Genomic DNA, 22,909 nt, shown 5'->3' on the forward strand with positions numbered 1-22,909 from the left:
CTTTTCTATGGTCTCTTTTGATACAGAGTTAGCAGTGGTAGCACTGGGTCAAAGGATATGAACAGTCCTATAGCCCTTTGGGCATAGTTCCAAATTGCTCTCCAGAATAGTTTGTAAGGAATTAATTATGATTTGGGGTTTCTATGACCCTGTCTATGACTAAAACTAGAAACTCTGGCATGCGCCCATGCGTGCTGACCTGACGTCAGACACCTGCATGCCTACATGTGTTTGGCAAAATTATAATGAGGAAAGCCCCGTCATGATGAGAAGCCTGGTGAGGACAAGTCAGGTGGTCTTCGGCGTCCAGAACTCATCTCTGTAGAGTCGCTTGTTAGTTCAGTCAATCAGGGCTGCCAGCCAATTAGCTTGGGGCTGTGTATGTGGTCAGCCCTGTTTCCTGTGGGAGAGGGGGCTGCTGGGAGAGAAAAGGGAGGAGAGGTTTCAATTTTGGTGTGTGAAAGAGAGGGAAAGGGACACTGCAGGTGGTTCTCTTTAAAACTGCTGTTTCCCGGTGGTGGTGAGTTTTAGGGCCATATTTTTTTTTCCTTTCCCTGTTCCCTTTTTCATTGTCCCTAGTTCTATTAACCTTACTTGTGTTTAAAATCTGTTCCCATTAATAAACCCTGTTTTGTTTATTGAAAAGAGGCTGTTAATCTCCTTTCTTACCCCAATATTATGGCAAGCTGCACAATTAACTCTCCCCATAATAAATTTTGCCCTCACAGGTTGAATCAGTTCACAGCTCCACCAAAAATGCATTAGTGTTCCAATTTTTCCACTGCTTTTCCAACATTTATTATTTTCTTTTTTGTCATATTAGCCCTATGACACCATGAACTTTGTTCATGGAATTTTCTTGGCAAAGGTACAGGAGTGTTTTGCCCTTTCCTACTCCACTGTGTCTCCATTTAACAGATGAGGAGCTGGGGCAAATAAGGATTAAGTGAATTCCCCAGGATCGCACAGCTAGCTAGTGTGATCTGCATCTGAACTCAGATCTTCCTGACCCTGGTCCCAATCCACTGTACCACCTAGCTGTCCCTAGAGGGGTCTAATAATAAGAGAATAATAGGAGCTTTAGAACTAATGCTGATTGGGAAGGTCTTTTGGCATTGACCATGTTTATCCACACAACTCCCAATTACAGAACATGATTACTGGAATAAAGAGCCAACCCAGAACAAGAATAGTTATGCTATTGTCATTACAAGTTGCTGGGTCCCTTTTGATCCTACCTGGGCCACCAAGTTCTGTTGCCACTGCATCACTTTCCTTCCTCACCTTTTTTTTCCTGGCCCACCTTGAAATTATGTATGCTACTGAGGTCAGAAGGAGAACTCTCGATAGGCAGTTTTAACCTCATTTTGCTTCCAGTTAGGACTCTTCCCTTCTCCCATGAATTGTCATCAATGTTCTATTTCCCAGTATACACAAAGAAAATATATTGCTGTCCAAATACTAGTTTGGTATGAGTAAAGGTTGTGTGCATCAAGATTTTTGGAGCTAACATTACTAAAAAACATCTGCAAAATAGATCCAGTGAAATCAACACTATTTTGATTTAATATTTTTAAGCTTATAAAAATAATTAAAATTAGAAAAACAGCAAGATGTCAATGAAAAATTAAGGGAAGTAATGAAAAATTCAGTGATGAAGGAGGAATTAGAAACAAGGGAATTGAATCATCCAGTGTTTAATAAATATGAAGACATAAATTCTGTAGAAAAAAAAACCTCCCTATTTGAGAATAATTGCTAGGAAAACTAGAAAGTAGTCTGAGAGAAACTAAGCTTGGACCAAGAATTTGGACTATCTTCAACAAGAAATCTTAAATAGATATGTGTTCTTAATACTGAAGATCATCAAATAAAAAAAATTACTAAAAGGAAACATCATATCCCTTTCACAATTATGGGTAGAAGTAGTCTTAACTAAACAAGGGACAGAGGCAATTAGAAATGATAAAATAGATACCTTTGACTACATGAAACTGAAATTCTTCTGTACAAAGAAAATCAATGTATCTCAGAGGAGGGAATTGATCAAATGGGGGAAATCACTTACATCAAATTTCCTAGATAAGTGTCTAGATTTAAAGATATACAACTAACAGGTATAGATATAAATATGCATAATATATGTATATGTATAAAACTCAAGGAGCTTACTGATAAGAATTCCCAAAATATTTATAGTAGCTAAAGCAAATTTTTCCTCACTAATTTCATAATGGCTAAAGAAACTTCAGGTAGTTCATGTCCTGGAATATTACTATGTGGACACAAACAATGAAGTTGATAAATACATAGAAACATAGAAAGGTTTACCAAATCTGGTGAAGCTTGAAATAAACACAACAAAGAACAGAATATAAAGAAAGTATCTCCAATCATGTAAATAGAAAGAATATCCACAAAATGATCAAAATGAATGTTGCGAAATTGTATTGTCCTGGCATGATTCCAAAGAAGAGATACAAGAAGACTCCCTTTACCTTCCTCTTTTGAAGATGTGGCAGATCCACTATTGTGGTACAGTGTATATATTGTCAGACATTTGGGATGTATTGATGCAAATTGTGGAATTTTCATCTATTTATTTAACAGTGTTAAAAGGAATGTCTCGGGGCAGCTAGGTGGTGCAGTGGATAGAGCATTGGCCCTGGCTTCAGGAGTACCTGAGTTCAAATCCGGGCTGAGACAATTAACACTTACTAGCTGTGTGACCCTGGGCAAGTCACTTAACCCCAATTGCCTCACAGAAAAAAAAAGGAATGTCTCCCATGGAGTGAGAAGGAGAAGAGATAATGAAATTTTGGTCATAAAAAATTATTTCATATATATATATATATATGTATATATATATATATATATATATGTGTGTGTGTGTGTATATATATATATATGTTTGTTTGTTTTTGAGGGGCAATGAGGATTAAGTGACTTGCCCAGGGTCACACACCTAGTAAGTGTCAAGTGTCTGAGATCGGACTTGAACTCAGGTCCTCCTGAATCCAGGACCAGTGCTTTATCTGCTGTGTCACCTAGCTTCCCCCCCTCTCAACTATGTATTTTTTAAAAAGTTAGACCCTGTTCAAATACTGGATTAGTGTAGCTCACTGTGGTTCAGAAGTCTTGAAACCAAGTGACCAAACAGCCACAACTTCCCCAGCAGCACGTATCACAGGGTTGGGGGACCCCCATGTCTGGGCAAATTGATAAAGTTATTGTAAATAAAAGTTGAGTTGAGTAGGAGAATATTATAAATGACTGATACAAAACACTTTTTTTTGAAGGAAAGAAATAAGATGCTCTAGTTGAAAGAATGATGGATGAGGATGTTATTGTTGTTTGTGATTTGTTCTTGAAGAGAACCATGACATTGGGCTGATGTCATGATTTGCTCATAACTAGATTTAAGTGAGAGAGGGGGCTGTGCAAGGTCACCCACCCTACTCTCCCCTCCAGAGCCACCTGAGCCCAGTGGCAAGATATGGATCAGGACTACTGGAGAAGGCCCTGAATGTTTAAGGCAATTGGGGTTAAGTGACTTGTCCAGGGTCCCATAGCTAGTTCATGTCTGGAAGTGAGATTTGAACACAGATTATCTTCACTACAGGACTAGGTCTCTATCCACTGTGCAATTTAGCTGATCCACAGAGAAATGGCTGTGAGTTCTGAGGAAACCTGGATTCTAATCCTATGTCTGACACTAACCAGCTTGGGAACCAGGAGTATGTCACTGGAGATTTCTGAGCCTCTGTTTCCTTAGCATTAAAATAGAGATTATAATATGTCCCAGGGTGGTTGTGAGAGTCCAGTGAATTATGCATGTGTAGCCCAGCCTTGAAGCTGTTAGCCTAACCCTCAGACACACTGGGGCAGGGCAGGTCCCAGTGGGCATCTACTTATATCTCCCCTTCAGAGTACTACACACAAGCCTAAGAGCTTGGGGCACTGTCATGACTCATGAGCTTCCACTACTGCCTTTCCCTATGATCATCAGCTTAGAGTATTTAGCCTACCTGACCTGCTTAATGGTCTGAAATATGTATTCAATGCAGAGGTAGAGTTGGCACAAAAGGAAATCTAACACCCAGAGTCGCCTCTAGTAAGCACAGGGTCCAGGAGAAAGTACTCTCGAGAGTAGAGAACACAGATGGCAAAGGGTTAACACGCAGTTCCTTGAAGTCCTTTTGCTGGAGTCCTCAATAGGTTTTCCTCACTTAGGGTGCAGCTTTCTCGCTGGGCTCCTTGTAGAGCCTTACCTCTGCTTGTCCTCCTTGTGTGGAATCTGCCCTCTCCTCCAGACACTCACTGCTGCCTGCTGGGACAGCACTAGGTAATTGATGGAAGTTCTAGGTCCTCTGGTCATATCTATTTCACAAGGTCCTACTTTGCCAAGAGGAGGAGGGAGAGGAGAGGAGACTGAGAGGATGCACCTCCTACCTCCTTCCCAAGTGATTCCTTCGGAAGGACTTGTCTGCCGGCTTCTACCATTAAACTGCTAGAAACTGAAATCCCCTGATTCCCAACTGGCTCTGGGGTTCTCAGACCTGCCAGGGATTCCTCAACCAATCTGCATAGAGTTCCTGTCACACTCACTAAAAATCCCAGAGATGATGACTAGTTCTGCACCACTTTGCTCTTCTGGATTTCTCATTCAATTTACATGTGTTCCTATCTGATGGAGGCAAGATCATGGCATGAATGGGCTGTGGAGGGGACCGAGATGGATTAATTGATTTAACCCAAAGCCAGTGTTACACATAGAGGATGCTTTATTAGTCTTAAAGTGCTCAGTGATTGCAGCTGGTGTAAGTGTTAGTTTGGAACAATTGGATCACAACAGTCGAAGAAGTGAGGTAGTGCACCTACCCTTATCCTGTTTTAATATTCAGAAGGTGGAAAAATGAAGTGACTTCTGAGTTTTAACTGGCTGTCTTTCTGGAAAAACCTGTCAAACATGCTCATGTTTAATCTTTATGATCATTTCTACACAAATTTCTTAAGTCTAGACAATCAAGAAAACAGTAAAAGTAGTCCAGAATTTTATCATTTCTTCTGAGTACCTGGTGGCAGAAAAGCTTATAATGAAGTCAGGGAAAAGAACCCAAGCTTAATCTGATTTTTTTCACAGGTAAGAGGTGATGGGCTACTTGTCTACCTGGAGAGGAAGGAAGGGAAGTATGGGTTGGTATGGGGTTGTCTAAATGTAGTGGGCTAGATGAATTTGTGCTTCCTCACTAAGGAGGCTGGGCAGGGAGAAGATATCCAAAACAGTAAGGATAAAGTCCCCAAAGGTATTTCTTCTGGAGGTTAGGGGAGTGAATGCTGACATGGGGGAAGTGAAGCACTTATTCATTGTTTGACTCAAGCCTACCCCAATGGCCATCCCCATAGCAACTACCTTTCCAGGCAGGTCACTGTCCTTCTCTGGACCTGTATTCCTTCATCTCAACAATGGTCATCATAGGGCTGCTAGGTGGCACGGTGGATAGAGCACCGGCCCTGGAGTCAGGAGTACCTGAGTTCAGATCTGGCTTCAGACACTTAACACTTACTAGCTGTGTGACCCTGGGCAAGTCACTTAACCCCAATTGCCTTACCAAAAACAAAAACAAACAAACAAACAAAAAAACAATGGTCATCATAACCTTTGCACTTTCCAGTTTGGTGCCAGCATGAGAGCTCTAAAAAGCATCTTTTGAATATTTAAAGAGGTTTGTGAAAGGTTCTTTGTAATCCTTAAAGCACATGTAATCTATAGATCATTTCTTGACATTCAGAGATTCTCTTGAGAAATTCAAGATCTCAAGCATGTACAGTAAGAACAGTAAGTTTGGCCTAGGGACAAACTTATGGGCACCTGGCTAGGAGGTGATCATTGAGTTCTTGAAGGAAATGATGGATTCCTTATTTATTCCATTTACATCCTGTTATACAGTCAGCTTTTCTCTCTCTGTCTCTTTCTCTCTATCATATATATATATATATATATATATGTGTGTGTGTGTATACATGTAAATACATACATGTATGTATGTGTGTATATATACATGTATGTGTGTACATACAGATGTATATATGTTTGTATATACATATACTTATGCATACATGAGACTTGGGATATGTTTGCTATCTCTCATTAGCTAGCAGTTCCTAAGGATTTAGGTTTGTGCCCAATTGGTTGCTCAGAGTAAAGAGGGAAAGAAGCCCCCTCCTCCTCTTTTCTGAGGGATGTTCATAACACCTGCCTAATAAGGAGCTAGCACCAAGGCCAGTGACTCCAGATATAAGATTTCCTTGGCAACAGACGAGTCACCATGACAACCAGAGGTAGGGCCCAGATGATACAGTTTTCAAGAACACAATTCTTCCTCAGCAGACCCTCCCTGATAAAGGGTGGGGCTGTGGGCAAAAGTCCATTTTGGGATCCTATCCTCCTCCTAAGGCTTTGACTGCATTCCCCTGTACCCCATTCAAACAGGAAAAAATAGAATGAGGATAAAATTCACAAGGACTGACACAAGAAGAGCACATTAACCCTTAAAGCATTCCCTTAGCATTGCTCTCTCCCTAGCTTCCACATTCCCAGGAGGGAGGGGTGCACAATCTGATCGTTGGGTAAATGACTGAGGCTTTTGTTGGTTTTCTTCCCTGTTGTAGAGACTTTGTCAAATCTCCCTTCATTTAGCAGTAGACAGAGCTTCCTCACAGTCACTTCAGAAAAGAGAAGGTTAGAGGAGGGCATTGAAAACATGCTAATGTCAGGGGCAGCTAGGTGGCACAGTGGATAAAGCAACAGCTCTGGATTCAGGAGGACATGAGTTCAAATACAGTCTCAGAAACTTGACACTTACTAGCTGTGTGACCCTGGGAAAGTCACTTAACCCTCATTGCCCCTCAAAAAACAAAAACAAAAACAAAAAGAAACATGCTACTCTCTTTGTGGTGCCATGTCCTTGCTTAGAGAGTGTCTGCTCAGGTTATACTCTTGACCTTACCCACTCATCCTTCAGTGACAATAACACATGGGAGATATTAATTCAACCAAGACTTAGAAGGGAAACTTTGCTAAGAAGGACCTTGGTAGAAGGCCAGGCTTTTTGCCCCTGTATCCCAGTGCTCAGGACAATGAGTGAAACATTGTAGGTGTTCATGAATAGAATTTAAAGGCTCAATGCCCCTTGGATGATTTGAGATTTATACACTATCATGAGTGAATATATGTTCAGATTCCATTTGGTCCCTGACATGGGGGTTGCACTAACTAGCTATCAGGATGGACACACCTAAGAAGTAAGGGAGATAAGGCCATTAGGCATGGCTACTGTCTTATCTGTGCCAAGGGACAGAGATGACTCCAGAAGTCTAGACCACCACCCCATTCAAGCTTTCCTCACCCCCAAAGGGAACTTTCCACAGTCAGGTGGTCATCCCATCCATCCCCCCACCATCCATCCTTTAAAATACTTTTGCCCTTTTTCGACTTTATGTGCCCAAATAAAAGAATCTTATTCTAAACTGGATTGTGTGGGAGAGGGTGTATTTCTTTAAAGAGGAATATCTAAGGACCCCCCACCACCACCTATTTCCCCATGACAGTCCCAAAAGTAAATCATCATGTCAGCTCTTTTATAGAGAAATGTGTTTTCCTATCAGGCTAATTGTGCTAAATCATGTTTTGATAATTAAATAAACCACCTGGATTTAATAAAGGCACCTGGAGCTGCCTTTATTATCCAAAATAATATTATGAAACCTTGGATTAACAAGATCAAAATGCCCTCCAACAGAAATACAAGCTGAATCCAGGCAATGTGCTACTCGGTGTCAGGAAAACCCCAGAGTCAATTGGGTGCTACAATATGAAATGTCTCTACAAATGTCTGGGGAAGCAAATAAGTCCCTATCTGCATGTCTCCTTCCCTAGAATAATAAATAGACTTTATGTCTCTCTCAAGAACACCTTCATTAGTTGGAGCCATGCTTGTCAAAACATCCAAGCATGCTTGTCCTTAATCATCTCCTTTCAAAAAAATTACATAATCTTATCTGAGTGTCTGCTTTTAAGTTTTGCAAATCAGGTAACTGAGGCAAACCATTCCAGTATCTCTGCCAAGAAAACCCCAAATGGTTTCACAAAGAGTCTGACACGACTGAATAACAAAAATATACAGAGCCATTCTACAGAAGAGAAAAAAATTAAAAATCAATGAAACGAATCCATACATTTATAATGTCTGAAAATAAATTCATCCTGCCATCTTTGTGGACATGCCATGTTTGGAAAAGAACAGTAAGACTTGTCTTCCTCTTTTTCAGGGCCATGTATACTGAGTTTTGTGTTACTAAGAGTTAATAAATGTTTCACAAATTATTTTTTGGCCAATTTAGGGCCAGTGAAGATTATAACACAGTCTTTTCCTACCATCTGGTGGTCAATATTGTCAAGTATTAAAGAATATTATAGGGGCAGCTAGGTGGCGCAGTGGATAGAACATCGGCCCTGGAGTCAGGAGTACCTGAGTTCAAATCCGGCTTCAGACACTTAACACTTACTAGTTGTGTGACCCTGGGCAAGTCACTTAACCCGAATTGCCTCAGTAAAAAAAAAAAAAAAAAAAAAAAAAATTATAGGATGGATTTTGGTGACATCTGGTGGCCCAAGTCATTATTGCAGAATTTAGTACTTTAATGCTGTCTTGTGGACATAAGGGATATTGCATTGTAATTAAAGTTTGAGGCCAGAGGGGAATATATTATGCAATTGAGATCCCTGTCTTGTGTCCAATGCGGATGTTACACTTTTAGTCCACCATCTCATATCAAAGCCTCCACCTCATTTCAAACACTATTTTTATTGAATTTTAGCCCAAGTTACAACTCCTTCTGGGGTAAGCAGGTGCAATGGAGCTAAATAAAATCCTAAATTTAAGAAATGAGGACAGTAGTAAATTCATTCAGTGTCACTATGGATTCTGAATAAATCATCAACATCAAAATTATCTGTAAAGGGGGGCAGCTAGGTGGCGCTGCAGTGGATAAAGCACTGGTCCTGGATTCAGGAGGACCTGAGTTCAAATCTGGCCTCAGACACTTGACACTCACTAGCTGTGTGACCCTGGGCAAGTCACTTAACCCCCATTGCCCCGCAAAAAGAAATCTGTTACACTCTCGATAATATCAAAAATCATCTGATGCAGGATAATACTTCATAGCAGTGGTGACACCACTGAGCTGATGCTACTCTCCATTGTAGTTAGGTAAAGACTTAACGTTGCCCAAACAAAGTAGTCCAAAAGTTTGAGGAGATAATTACAAAAATGACTGATCTTTGTTTTGAAGGAAATTTAGGAAAAACATATCAAGTTGGCTTGAGATTTTACCAGTGTAAAATCAGACATTCTGGTAAATATTTGCCCTGTTGTCCAGGGCTTGTTGTTACTCAGTTGCTCAGTGATGTATGACTTTATGTGATGCCATGGATTTTTAACCATGGAATTTTCTTAGTGAATATACTGGAGTGCTCTGCTATTTTCTTTTCCAGTGTGTTTTCATGTTCCAGATGAGGAACTGAGTCAAGTAAGGGTTAAGTGACTTGCCCAGGGTCACATATCTAAGAAGTATCTCAGACCAGAATTGATCTGAGATCTTTCTGGCACCAAGCCTAGTGCTTTATCCAGTGGGCCACCTAACTACCCTGTCCAGAGATACTGAAACATAAAAACAAACCAAAAACACTGGGTGTATCCAAAACCAGAGAGTCAGGCTGCATCTGTAGTCATTGCCCTCTGTAGTAGGGCTGGGACACCAATATGGCTTTTCTATGTCCAAATCTCCTCTTTTTGCTGAAAGAAGGGATTTTTTTCTATTATGTTGATGACCAATTATTAAATCAAGATTAAGGCTTCTTCTCTCTATTAACCAATTCATGAACCAGCTCCTGTTGGTCTGTCAATCTCTGAAGGACATTGCTGATAAATAGGTGTTCCAAATCCTCAGGGAACATGCCCCTCGATCCTAGGCAGGACCCTAGTCAACTAGAAGACCTATTTCTATTTAGAGAAATGCAATCTGGGTGAATTCCAGCCCTGAAGCATTAAGTCTTTGCCCTTGCAGCCCTGCATTGTGGTTTAGGGTAACCTTACTCATGAAGGAGAAAACCAACCACAGTGGTCTGGGTAGAGATGGATTTCTTTGTCCAGGTTCTTGGAGGTGGCTGAGTCTCATAATCAAGCCAAGTTCTCAGCAGGAGGAGTTGAAGACTTTTAGCCCACCTCTTCATTAGTATCCTCACCTCCTCATTAATTATTCATCAATCAGTGTTGATTTTCATCTTTCAGGGCACCTCCTTGGCCAAAGTTATTTAAGCATTCAGTGATCTCCATGGTTTTGTCTTTGGTTATGTAGAGGGACCTTGAATCATCAATTTATTGATTATCAGCTAGTCTAATTAACAAACTGATTATTAGCTGTCCTAAAACCATGTCTCTCAGGCTGTTCAATCATTTCATTGCCCCAAATTATGTTCTCCATCCCTCTCAAGTGATACACTCCATTCTGAACAAAGCCAAACATTTCCAACATTCTCAAATATATGGTGTATATCTGTGACCTTGGTGCTTCCTCTACCCAGTCTTTCCTTGAAGGCCTTCAGCATCATAGGACCCTAGATCTAGGGATAGTAAAGGCCTCAAAGACCATGTAGAACAATCTCTTCATTTGACAGAGGTGTTCTGGTAAAGTTCATACACAAAATTTTAGATAGAGAGCTACAAGGGAAATTATAGGTTAGCTATCCAATATACTCAATTTATACCTGAGGAAACTGAGGCCGAGAGAGAAGTGACTTGCTTAAGGTCACACATAGGAATGTAGATCTGGTGCTGAAAGGGATTTCAGGGGCTTTGTAGTGAAACCACATTTTACTAATCTTAAAGTCTCTCACAACTGATAGCTATTAGGTATATCATATGGCTCCTTCCACCCCTAAAATTGATTGGGCTAAAAAGCCACTATGAATTCCAATAATCCACAGCCAAACAGGCCCCTCTGGTATTGACATTTTTTCTATTTCAATACCCTGTCAACCCTGACAGTCTCTTCCTCTGGGCACTTAACATCCTGTATAAAATCTCTTCTCAGGTTTTTTCTAAGTTCCCACCCTCTTGTGACTGGCTACAATTGGGTGACTTTGGTGTCTATGTATTTTCTAGTCAATTCTCTACTCGTGGTTCTTAGTAATACTGTGATTGAAAGCACACAGACATGCCCTTTCCATTGTTGTCAAATGAAGCCTTTTGTAATAAAACAAATACCCTCAATTCCCTGCAGAGAAAAGAAATATCAATACTGAACTCACCGGATTTAAAGTCACTGTCTGGAGTTTTTAGAGTTCTCACTTTTGATCCACTTAGACTGTTAAATATTCCAGACCTTTTACCTTTTCTCTGGGGTTTCTGAGGTTGACAACATCACCTGTATATTAATATTTTTAAATAAACTGTGCTTATCATACCCTAATTATATTTAGTTATTTCAAAAATGATACTATCCCTTCCTATACAATGGTGTAATTAAAAGAAAAAAATTGTCAAAATATCAGAATTCACTGAATCTTTTTTTTTTTAATTTCTTGGATACTCCCCCTCCAAACTTCTCCCCCAGGCCCATGGCTTAGAGCCCTGGCCCTTGAGTCACAAAGGACTGCATGTATACCCACCCTCAGACACACACTAGGTTTGTGGCCCTGGGCTGTTTCCTGATGTTTCTGACCCTCACTGTCCTCTTTTCTAACCTGAGGAGTGATAGTGGCAGTCAGCTCACTGCTTTCTATTGAAGATAACAAGGGCTTTTTCATCATCTTCTGTAATATTAGATGTCACTCTGACTTCCCTAGTGTAAGGGCTCTTCTTTCTCTGAAAGCCCTCTATTCAAGTGCTTCCAAGCTCTAACATTCTCTCCTCCATGACAACTCATAGCCTAGACATTCTTTGTGTGTTCTCAGGTAAACACAAGCCCTGACATTCCATGTTCTAAGGCCTCCCCCTCTTGTGACACGGCAGGCTTTGGTGTTATCTGAGTACATGTATTTTATTGAAAATTAGGTGCTCATGTGTCTTAGCAATGCAGTGGTTTTCAAAGATAAATGGAGGCCCTTTCAAGTACTCCCCTTTAGTGTTTTGAAAAAGTTACTGGGGATAGGGCCTCCTGTCTGGGGGCATGGCACTGAGGTTGTTGCTGGGCTTTGGGGAAGGGATGATTGGGGCTGCAGAAGGGACTTAGGCTTAGAGCCTTTGTTTCCTAGGGAGTCTGGTAATGCGTGTAGGAGTCTGTTGGTGCATCAATGGCTGTTGTTGTTTGTGCTTCATTCTTTGTTTTTGTTTTTTAATAAAAGTATTTTATTATTTTCCAGTTACATGTGCAGATAGTTTTCAATATTTGTTTTTATAAGATTTCCAATTTCAAATTTTTCTCCCTCCCTCCCTCCCTTACCTCCCGCCTCTGCTAGACAGCAGGTCATTTGATATAGGTTTTATATATGTATACATATATATATATTTATGTATGTATGTATATATATATATAACATTAAACATATTTCCGCATTAGTCATGTTTTTTGTTTTTGTTTTTGGTTTTTTTTTGCCAGGCAATGGGGGTTAAGTGACTTGCCTAGGGTCACACAGCTAGTAAGTCAAGTGTCTGAGGCCGGATTTGAACTCAGGTACTCCTGAATCCAAGGCCCGTGCTTTATCCACTGTGCCACCTAGCTGCCCCATTAGTCATGTTTTAAGAGAAGAATCAGAGCAAAAAGGAAAAACCTCAAAAAAGAAAAACAAAAGAAATAGTATAGTTTAATCAGCATCCATATTCCACAGATCTTTTTTTTTTTCCCCTGGATTTGGAGAGCCATTTCCATCATGAGTATTTTTGGACATTCTTGTACTGTTGTATTGGTGAGAAGAAACTAGTCTATCACCGTTGATCAACATATAATGTTGATAATACTGTGTGTAATGTTCTTCCTAATGGGGGCATTGTTGGGTCAAAGGGTATGCAGATCTTTATAGCCCTTTGGGCATAATTCCAAATTGCTCTCCAGAATGGTTGGATCACTTCACAGACCCACCAACAATGCATTAGTATTCCAATTTTTCCACAGCTTCTCCAACGTTTATTATTTTCATTTTTTTCATATTAGCCAATCTGCTAGATGTCAGGTGGTACCTCAGAGTTGTTTTAATTTGCATCTCCCTAATCAATAGTGATTTAGAGCGTTTTTTCATATGGCAATAGATAGGTTTGATTTCTTCATCAGAAAACTGCCTGTTCATATCCTTTGACCATTTCTCAATTGGGGAATGACTTGGATTCTTATAAATTTGATTTAGTTCCCAATATATTTTAGAAATGAGGCCTTTATCAGAACTACTGGCCATAAAAATTGTTTCCTACCTCTCTGCATTCCTTCTAATTTGGGGGGCATTGCTTCAGTTTGTACAAAAAATTTTTAATTTGATATAATCAAAATCATCCATTTTGCATTTCATTATATTCTCTATCTCTTGTTTGGTAATAAACTGTTCTCCTTTCCAAAGATCTGAAAGGTAGACTATTCCTTCCTCTCCTAATTAACCTATGGTATCACCTCTTATGTCTAAATCATGTATCCATTTTAATCTTATTTTAGTATAAGGTGTAAGATGTTGGTCTATGCCTAATTTCTGCCATACTATTTTCTATTTATCCCAGAAGTTTTTGTCAAATACTGACTTCCTATCCCTGAAGCTAGAGTCTTTGGGTTTATCAAACCATACATTACTAGTGTCATTTACTACTGTGTCTCCTATGCCTAGCCTATTCCATTGATCATCCACTCTATTTCTTAGCCAGTACCAGATAGTTTTGATGACTCCTGCTTTATAATAGAGCTTCAGATCTGGTACAGCTAACCCACCTTAGTGTACATTGTTTTTCATTATTTCCCTTGATATTCTTGACTTTTTTGTTTTTCCAGATGAATTTTGTTATTATTTTTTTCTAGCTCTTTAAAATAATTTTTAGGTAGTCTGGTTGGTATGGCACTGAATATGTAAATTAATTTAGGTAAAATTGTCATTTTTATTATATTAGCTCAGCCTAGCCATGAGCAATTGATATCTTTCCAATTATTTAGATCTGATTTGATGTGTGTGAAAAGTGTTTTGTTATTGTGTTCATAGAGTTCCTGGGTTTGTCTTGGCAAGTAGACTCCCAAGTATTTTATATTATCTACCATTACTTTAAATGGAATTTCTCTTTCTATCTCTTGCTGCTGGACATTGTTGGTCATGTATAGAAATGCTGATTTTTTATGTGGATTTATTTTATATCCTGCTACTTTGCTAAATTTGTTAATTGTTTCAAGTGATTTTTTAGTTGATTCTCTAGGATTCTCTAATTATACCATCATATGATCTTCAAAGAGTTAGTTTTGTTTCCCTCTTGCCTATTCTAATTCCATTAATTCATTTTTCTTCTCTGATTGCTAAAGCTAACATTTCAAGTACAATATTAAATAATAGAGGGGATAATGGACATCCCTGTTTCACCCCTGATCTTGTTGGGAAGGCTTCTAACTTATTATCTCCATTACATATAATGCTTGCTGGTGTTTTTAGGTAGATACTGCTTATTGTTTTAAGGAAAGCTCCACCTATTCCTAAGTTCTCTAGTGTTATATTAGGAATGGGTGCTGTATTTTGTCAAAAGCTTTCTCTGCATCTATTGAGATAATCATATGATTTTGGTTAGTTTTCTTATTGATGTGGTTGATTGTGTTAATAGTTTTCCTAATGTTGAACCAGCCCTGCATTCCTGGTATAAATCCCACCTGGTCATAGTGTATTATCCTGGTGGTCACTTGCTGTAATCTCCTTGCTAATATCTTATTTAAGATTTTAGCATCAATATTCATTAGGGAAATTTGTCTATAATTTTCTCTCTCTGTTTTGGATCTGTCTGGTTTGGGCATCACCACCATATTTGTTTCATAAAATGAATTTGGTAGAACTCCTTCTTCACCTATTTTTCCAAATAATTTTTATAATATTGGTATTAATTGTTCTTTAAATTTTTGGTAGAATTCACCTGTAAACCCATCTGGCCCTGGGGATTTTTTCTTAGGAAGTTCATTAATGGCTTGTTCTATTTCTTTTCCTAATATGGGCTTATTTAAGGATTTTATTTCCTCTCCAGTTAACCTGGGCATCTTGTATTTTTGTAAATATTTATCCATTTCATTTAGATTGTCAAATTTATTGGCATACAGTTGGGCAAAATAGTTCCTAATTATTGCTTTAATTTCCACTTCATTGGTGGTAAAATCACCCCTTTCATTTTTGATACTGGTAATTTGGTTTCCTTCTTTCTTTTTTTAAATCAAATTAACCAGTTGTTCATCTATTTTATTGGTTTTTTTTCATAAAACCAGCTCTTAGTTTTATTGATTAATTCTATAGTTTTATTGCTTTCAATTTTATTAATTTCTCCTTTAATTGTCTGTATTTCTAGTTTAGTATGTAATTGGGGATTTCTAACTTGTTCTTTTTCTAGCTTTTTAAGTCATATGCCCAATTCATTGATCTCCTCTTTCTCTTTTTTATTCATGTAAACAGTTAGAGCTAGAAAATTTCCCCTAAGCACTGATTTAGCTGCATCCCATAGATTTTGGTATGTCATCTCCTTTTTGACATTCTCTTGGATAAAGTTATTGATTGTTTCTATGATTTTTTGTTTGACCCCCTCATTCTTTAGAATGAAATTATTTAGTTTCCAATTGATTTTCATTCTACCTTTCCCTGGCTCTTTATTACATGTAATTTTTATTGCATCATGATCTGAGAAGGATGCATTTACTATTTCTACCTTTCTACATTTGACTATGATGTTTTTGTGCCCTAATACATGGTCAATTTTTGAAAATGTGCCATGTACTGCTGAGAAAAAAGTATATTCCTTTCTATCACCATTCAATTTTCTTCAGACATCTTTCATGTCTAACTTTACTAGTATTCTATTCACCTCTTTCACTTTTTCATTATTTATTTTGTGGCTAGATTCATCTAATTCTGAGAGGGGAATATTCAGATCCCCCACTAGTATAGTATTACTGTCTATTTCCTCTTGTAACTCATTTAACTTTTCCTCTAAGAATTTGTATGCTATACCACTTGGCGCATACATGTTTCTTTTTCTTTTCTTTTCTTTTCTTTTTTTTTTTTTGCGGGTCAATGGGGGTTAAGTGACTTGCCCAAGGTCACACAGCTAGTAAGTGTCTGAGGCCGGATTTGAACTCAGGTACTCCTGAATCCAGGGCCAGTGCTTTATCCACTGTGCTACCTAGCTGCCCCCCGCATACATGTTTAATATTGATATTACTTCATTATCTATAGGACCTTAAGACTGGAATTCTTAATGTCTTTTTAGTCCAATGAATTATTCTTTCTTTTTTTTTTTTTTTAGTGAGGCAATTGGGTTAAGTGACTTGCCCAGGGTCACACAGCTAGTAAGTGTTAAGTGTCTGAGACTGGATTTGAACTCAGGTACTCCTGACTCCAGGGCCGATGCTCTATCCACTGCACCACCTAGCTGCCCCTAGTCCAATGAATTATAGGGATGGAAAGATCCTCATGACTTACCTAATAGGTAGTAGTTGTGAAGTGCTTTGAGGTTGTCAAAACATTTTTACTTATGAACATACTTGATCCTCACTGCAAGCAGCTGAGCCAGTTGCTGTCATCATTCTTTCTTTTAGAGCAGAGGACAGTGAGGTCCAGGAAGATCCAAAAAATGGCCCATGGTGACAAATCTTGTTAGGTGGCTAGTGTAAGACTGGAATGCAGGTCTTTCTTACTCTAGGCCAAGTGTCTATGTCCAGAGGCACAAGAGGCCCCAGTGAGTAGATCAGTCCTAGAAAACCACATAATGCTCAGGTAACACACAGAATTTCAAATTTTATTCCTTGGTTTTATTGTATGAATGTCCAGGCAGTGGTAGGATAATTTTAAAAACAATGACTGAGCATAATTATAATAGCATTTCTTTCAATAAAACTTACATCAACACTGTGACCATCTTCTGAATTAAAACATGGTTTTAGAAATATCGAAGGTCTGTAACATATGTGGATTTGACCCCTTCATATTGAGGACCCATAAAAATGTCATTCATGGGGCAGCTAGATAAAGTGGATAAAGCAATGGCCCTGGAGTCAGGAGGGCCTGAATTCAAATCCAGCCTCAGACACTTAACACTGACTGGCTATATCACCCTGGGCAAATCACTTAACCCTAATTACCTCACCAAAATAAAAAAAAAATCATTCTGGGACTTCATCAGTTACCCCAGGAAATGACATTTCTATTCAAGGCCATGAATGAGAAGAGTTGATTCTGTTCAAAAAAATTAAAGAGTTAATTGAAGAACCTTTGAAATGGTCTTCATTTGTCTGTGTAAACCACTGCATTGCTAAGACACATAAGCAGGCAGTTTTCAACAATGTGCCATATACTCAGAAGACACCAAAGCCTAGCATGTCACAAGAGGGTTAGGCCATAGAATGTGGAATGTCACTGCTTAGAACATGGAATGCCAGGGCATATAGAGGCCTGAGAACAAACAGAGGAGTTGCCATAGAGAAGAGACTGTCAGAGCTGTGAGGGCACTAAAATGAAGAACTATCAGAAATAGAAGAGTCCTTTCATCAGGGGAAGTAATAATGACATTTAACATCAGAGAATGTTAGCTATAGAATGGCTCTCCTGATATAGAATATAGCTAGCCTTTATAAAGTGTTTGAAGGAGGCTTGAGTAGCAGTGGCCCAGGTGGGGGAGGGGCACAGGCTCCTTGGAGCTAACAACCAGAGCACACAAAGTTTTGCTGTATGGTTAATTAGCAAATTCATTTGGGGTTATCTACAGACCAGGGAACAGGCTAGGTGAGTGAAGAACCAGCCCCTCCTTAAATCATACCACCTGGGACCCCCTGAAGCTTGGGACAGTGAAGACTTCAAAAAGTACCCCACTTTAAGGAGCTAAAAGTCAAGTCAAAGACAAGTAAGATGAGCAGACAGAGAAAAGTGAGGACCATAGAAAGTTTCTTTAGTGACAAGGAAGATCAAGGTGCAGCCTCAGAAGAGGATAGCCACATCAGGGCTCCTACACCCAAAGCTTACGTGAAAAATATAATTGGTCTCAGGCCACAGAGGCACTCAAAAAGGACTTTGAAGATAAAGTCAGAGAGGTAGAGGAAAAAAATGGAAAGAGAAATGAGGGTGACACAGGAAAGACATGACAAAAAAGTCAACAGTTTTAAAAGCCAAATGGAAAAGCTCTCTGACAAAAACAATTGCCTAAGAATTAGGATTGAACAAGTGGAAGTTAGTGACTTTATGATATACCAAGACAAAATAAAGCAAATCCAAATGAATAAAAAATAGAGGACAATGTGAAATATCTTCTTGGAAAAACTGCAGATCTGGAAAATAAATCCAGGAGAGATAATTTCAAAATTATTGGACTACCTGAAAACCATGATCAAGAAAAGATCTTAGGCTATATCTTCTAAGAAATTGTCTGGGAAAATTGCCCTGATATTCTAGAAGTAGAAGGTAAAATAGAAATTGAAATAATCCACCGATCACCTCCTGAAAGAGATCCCAAAAGGAAAACACCCAGGAATATTAGCCAAATTCCAGAGCTCCCAGGTCAATGAGAAAATATTGCAAAATGTGAAAAAGAAAGAATTTAAGTACTATGGAGCCCCAATCATGATAGCACAAGATCTAGTAGCTTCTACATTAAAGGACCAGTGGGCATGGAATATCATATTCCAGAGGGCAAAGGAATTGGGATTACAACCAAGAATCACCTATACAGCAAACTTGAGTGAAATATTTCAGAGGAAAAGATGGGACTTCAATGAAAAAGAGGACTTTCATGTATTCATGAAGAAAAGACCTGAACTGAATGGAAAATTTGACTTTCGCATACAAGACCATAGAGAACCGTAAAAAGGTAAACAGGAAAAACAAATTAAGAGGGATGTTAAGAGGTTAAACTCCTAACATTCCTACATGGGAGGATGATACATCTAATTCATCAGAACTTTCTCAGTATTAGGGCAGATGATAGAAATTGATTTAAACAGAGGACAGAGGTGGGAACTTACTATGAAGTGATGATATCTGCAATGTATTTATTTTTTGTTTATCTCTTTTTGTGGGGTGGCTGGAGTTCAGTGACATGCCCGGGGTCATCCAGTGGTTGAATGTCTTGTGTCAGAGGTGAGATTTGGGCTGGGGTCCTCCTTGGTCTAGTGTGGGTTCTTTGTCCACTGTCTTATCTAGCTGCCCCATGATGACATCTTTAGGGTAAAATTGAGGGGTGAGAGGAATGCACTGGGGGAGGGGGGAGGGGAGAGGTAGAATGGGGTGAAATCCTACATGAAAGAAACAGAAAATGGGGTGGGGGAGAAATGAGGGAGGAGCAGGAAAATAAATGAACTTTACACTCATCAGAATAGGCTCAAAGACCTTAATCTCATCAGAGTTGGCTCAAGGAGGGATTAACACACACACACACACACACACACAATTGGGTAGAGTAATCTATTTAAGATGGGAATTAAATTAGCCTAACACTCATCAGAATTGGGTGAAACACCTAAATTTCATCAGAATTGGCTCAAAGAGGGAATAACATACACACTCAATTGGGTGGAGTAATCTATCTCACCCTGCAGGAAAATAGGAGGGGAAGGGGATAAGGAGGAAAGGCAGATTGGGGAAGGGGGCAGTCAGAAGCAAATCCCTTTTGAGGAAGAACAGGGTAAAAGAACATAGATAATATAGTAAATATCATGGGGAAGGGAACAGGATGGAGGAAACGGTTAACAATAGTAATTGTGCAAAAAAGAAAAGTGAAAAAATGAACAAAAAATGAAAAATAAAGGATTTGAAGTTTGTAAGTAAGGCTGCAGAAGCACTTTGGAGCAGGGAAACCAAACATGTTTTTCATCCTTTGTTCTTGGAAAGGATCAGTAATCTCCTCCTATCCCAGCCAAGCACAGCTCAGGCCAAATTGTGCTCACACCAAACTTGAAAGTTATGATTGCTGTTCTGAGTAATTTCTAATGTAAGTGTAAAAAGATTCACCCCTCCACCTTCTAGGGCTGTTACTTTCTCCAGATATATGTAGGTGCTACTGAGGTCTCTCCCTATCTAGCTCTCCAAATTCCTGAAAAGCACCCTACTTTCCCCCATAACCTGTCTCTATCTGCTCTTCCCCACAGCTGGAAGAAGTCTTATTCTCCCTCTGGGAACATAACCCTTCTGATCCTGAAAAGGTCCTTGGTGCTTCTGCACCAAGATTCAATTGGATCCCTCTAAACCTCTTCCTCCAGTCTCACAGTATCCCCTCTCCAGATGCTATTGAAGGCTTTAGTCCTCGATTAAGGACTATCTATCTTCTGGTCTTTTAGTTCTCTGCATTGGTACTTTTAATTTTCCCATCCTTCCTGTTTGTGAGCTCTCTGTAATCCCCATGCCCTCCGGAATCTCCATCCCCATGATTCTCCTGTTTGTACCATCGATTTGTGTGTTGCCCTTTTCAGTGTGCTCCTTGATGTGAATTGCCAGTTTCTCTTTTACTTTTATGTGGGAGGGCCTGCAGTGCACTTGTACTGTTCTGCTCATGGAGTCCCTCCCACTTCTCACCAATCATGAAAGCAGACCTTGCTGATCTTGAGTTTCCTTTAGGCTCCACCCTCTCCAGTATGTGGATGATTTACTCATTTTCTCCCATATATCCAGTCTTCAAAAGCTGAGTTCATTTTTTGACCTCCTTCCTCAAAAAGGCCATAAAGTATCTTTTTCTCAGGTTTAAGTTTTTAGGACAGTGGATATCAGCCAATAGTCTCTGTCTGCCAGGATTAGAGATCTAAATGTTACAGAGACTTGAGACCTGGATGGGAGAAGCCTAGATCACACAAAGAATTGGAGGCTCATCATGCATCTTGTAAAATAACAAGAGATTTATTAGGAGAGGCATAATGACCAGGGTACAGATCATCCTGGTGACTGTTGCACTGGAGTAAGAGAAGAACTTGTCTTTTGTATCTTGACAAAACAAAGCAAGGGGAAATGCAAAAACTGGGGGAAGATAACTAAGAGGGGATCTTTGATAACGGGGTAAAAGTAGGATATGCAGCATGTATCCATATCCTTCATATTTTCTTTTAGACTTTAGTATTTCTAATCTGCTCATAGGGGTCATGTCCTGCCACACTTCATACCTGAGGTAGGAGAAAGAGCTGTTTTCCCCTTGGCTTATGGGGTTAGAATCTTTTGAATTTCTTGGGATTCCACTGCATTCCCACAACATCTCTACTATCCAAACTTAATGTAACTCTCTCCATGTGTAGAGCCCTCAACCCAGGCACTTTTCTCCCTGACAAAGAGGATGAGAACCCTGACCACATTCAGGATCACTGCTGTGTTAAAATTGTTGACTTTGTTTTAATCCTGTAAGAAGATTTCCAAGAAACTAAGATAGAAAACCCAGATTATTCTTGGTACATAGACTGTTCCTGCTTCCGAAATGATACTGGTAACATAACTGTCAGCTATGAGGAGGTCTCTGAGTCAGGACCCCTTCTTTGGCTTTCTCAGGACAATAGGCCAAATTTGAAGCCCTGACTCCAGTTTGTGAATTAGTGAAAGAAATCTAGTGATAATACCAGGTATGCTTTTGAGGTGGCACATGATTTATGGATGTTGTAGAAATATTGTGTCAAACAATGAATAAGTGCTTCACTTCCCCCATGTCAGCATTCACTCCCCTAACCGCCAGAAGAAATACCTTTGGGGACTTTATCCTTACTGTTTTGGATACCTTCTCCCTGCCCAGCCTCCTTAGTGAGGAAGCACAAATTCACCTAGCCCACTACATTTAGACAGCCCCATACCGAGACAAGTTTCCTTTCTTCTCCAGGCAGACAAGTAGCCCATCACCTTGCCCTCTTCCCTGTGAAAAAAAAATCAGACTAAGTTTCGGTTCTTTCCCCTGACTTCATTAGAAACTTCTCTGTCACCAAGTACTCAGAAGAAATGATACAGTTCTGGACAACTTTTACTGTTTTCTTGATTGTCTAGACTTAAGAAATTCATGTAGAAATGATAAAAAGATTAAACATAAGCATGTTTGACAGGTTTCTCTAGCAAGACAGCCAGTTAAAACTTCTGAGTCACTTCATTTTTCCACCTTCTGAATATTAAAACAGGGTAAGGATAAGTGCACTACCTCACTTCTTCGACTGTTGTGATCCAATTGTTCCTAACTCACTCTTACACCAGCTGCTACATTGAATGAGCCTCTACATCCCATTCATACCATGATCTTGCCTCCATCAGATAGGAATGCATGTAAATTGAATGAGAAATCCAGAAGAGCAAAGTGGTGCAGAACTAGTCATCATCTCTGGGATTTTTAGTGAGTGTGACAGGAACTCTATTCAGATTGGTTGAGGAATCCCTGGCAGGTCTGAGAAACCCAGCACCCGTTGGGAATCAGGGGATTTCAGTTTCTAGCAGTTTAATGGTAGGACCCTGCAGACAAGTCCTTCAAAAGGAGTCCCTTGGGAAGGGGGTAAGAGGTGCATCCTCTTAGTCTCCTCTCCCTCTTCTTCTTGGCAAAATAGGACCTTGTGAAATAGAGAGGACCAGAGGATTTGGAATTTTCATCAATTACCTAGTGCTGTCCCAGCAGGCAGCAGTGAGTGTCTGGAGGAGAGGGCAGATTCCTCACAAGGAGGACAAGCAGAGGTAAGGCTCTACAAGAAGCCCAGCAAGAAAGCTGCA

This window comes from Dromiciops gliroides, chromosome X, assembly GCF_019393635.1.
Source record: "Dromiciops gliroides isolate mDroGli1 chromosome X, mDroGli1.pri, whole genome shotgun sequence".
In the NCBI taxonomy this organism is placed as follows: domain Eukaryota; kingdom Metazoa; phylum Chordata; class Mammalia; order Microbiotheria; family Microbiotheriidae; genus Dromiciops; species Dromiciops gliroides.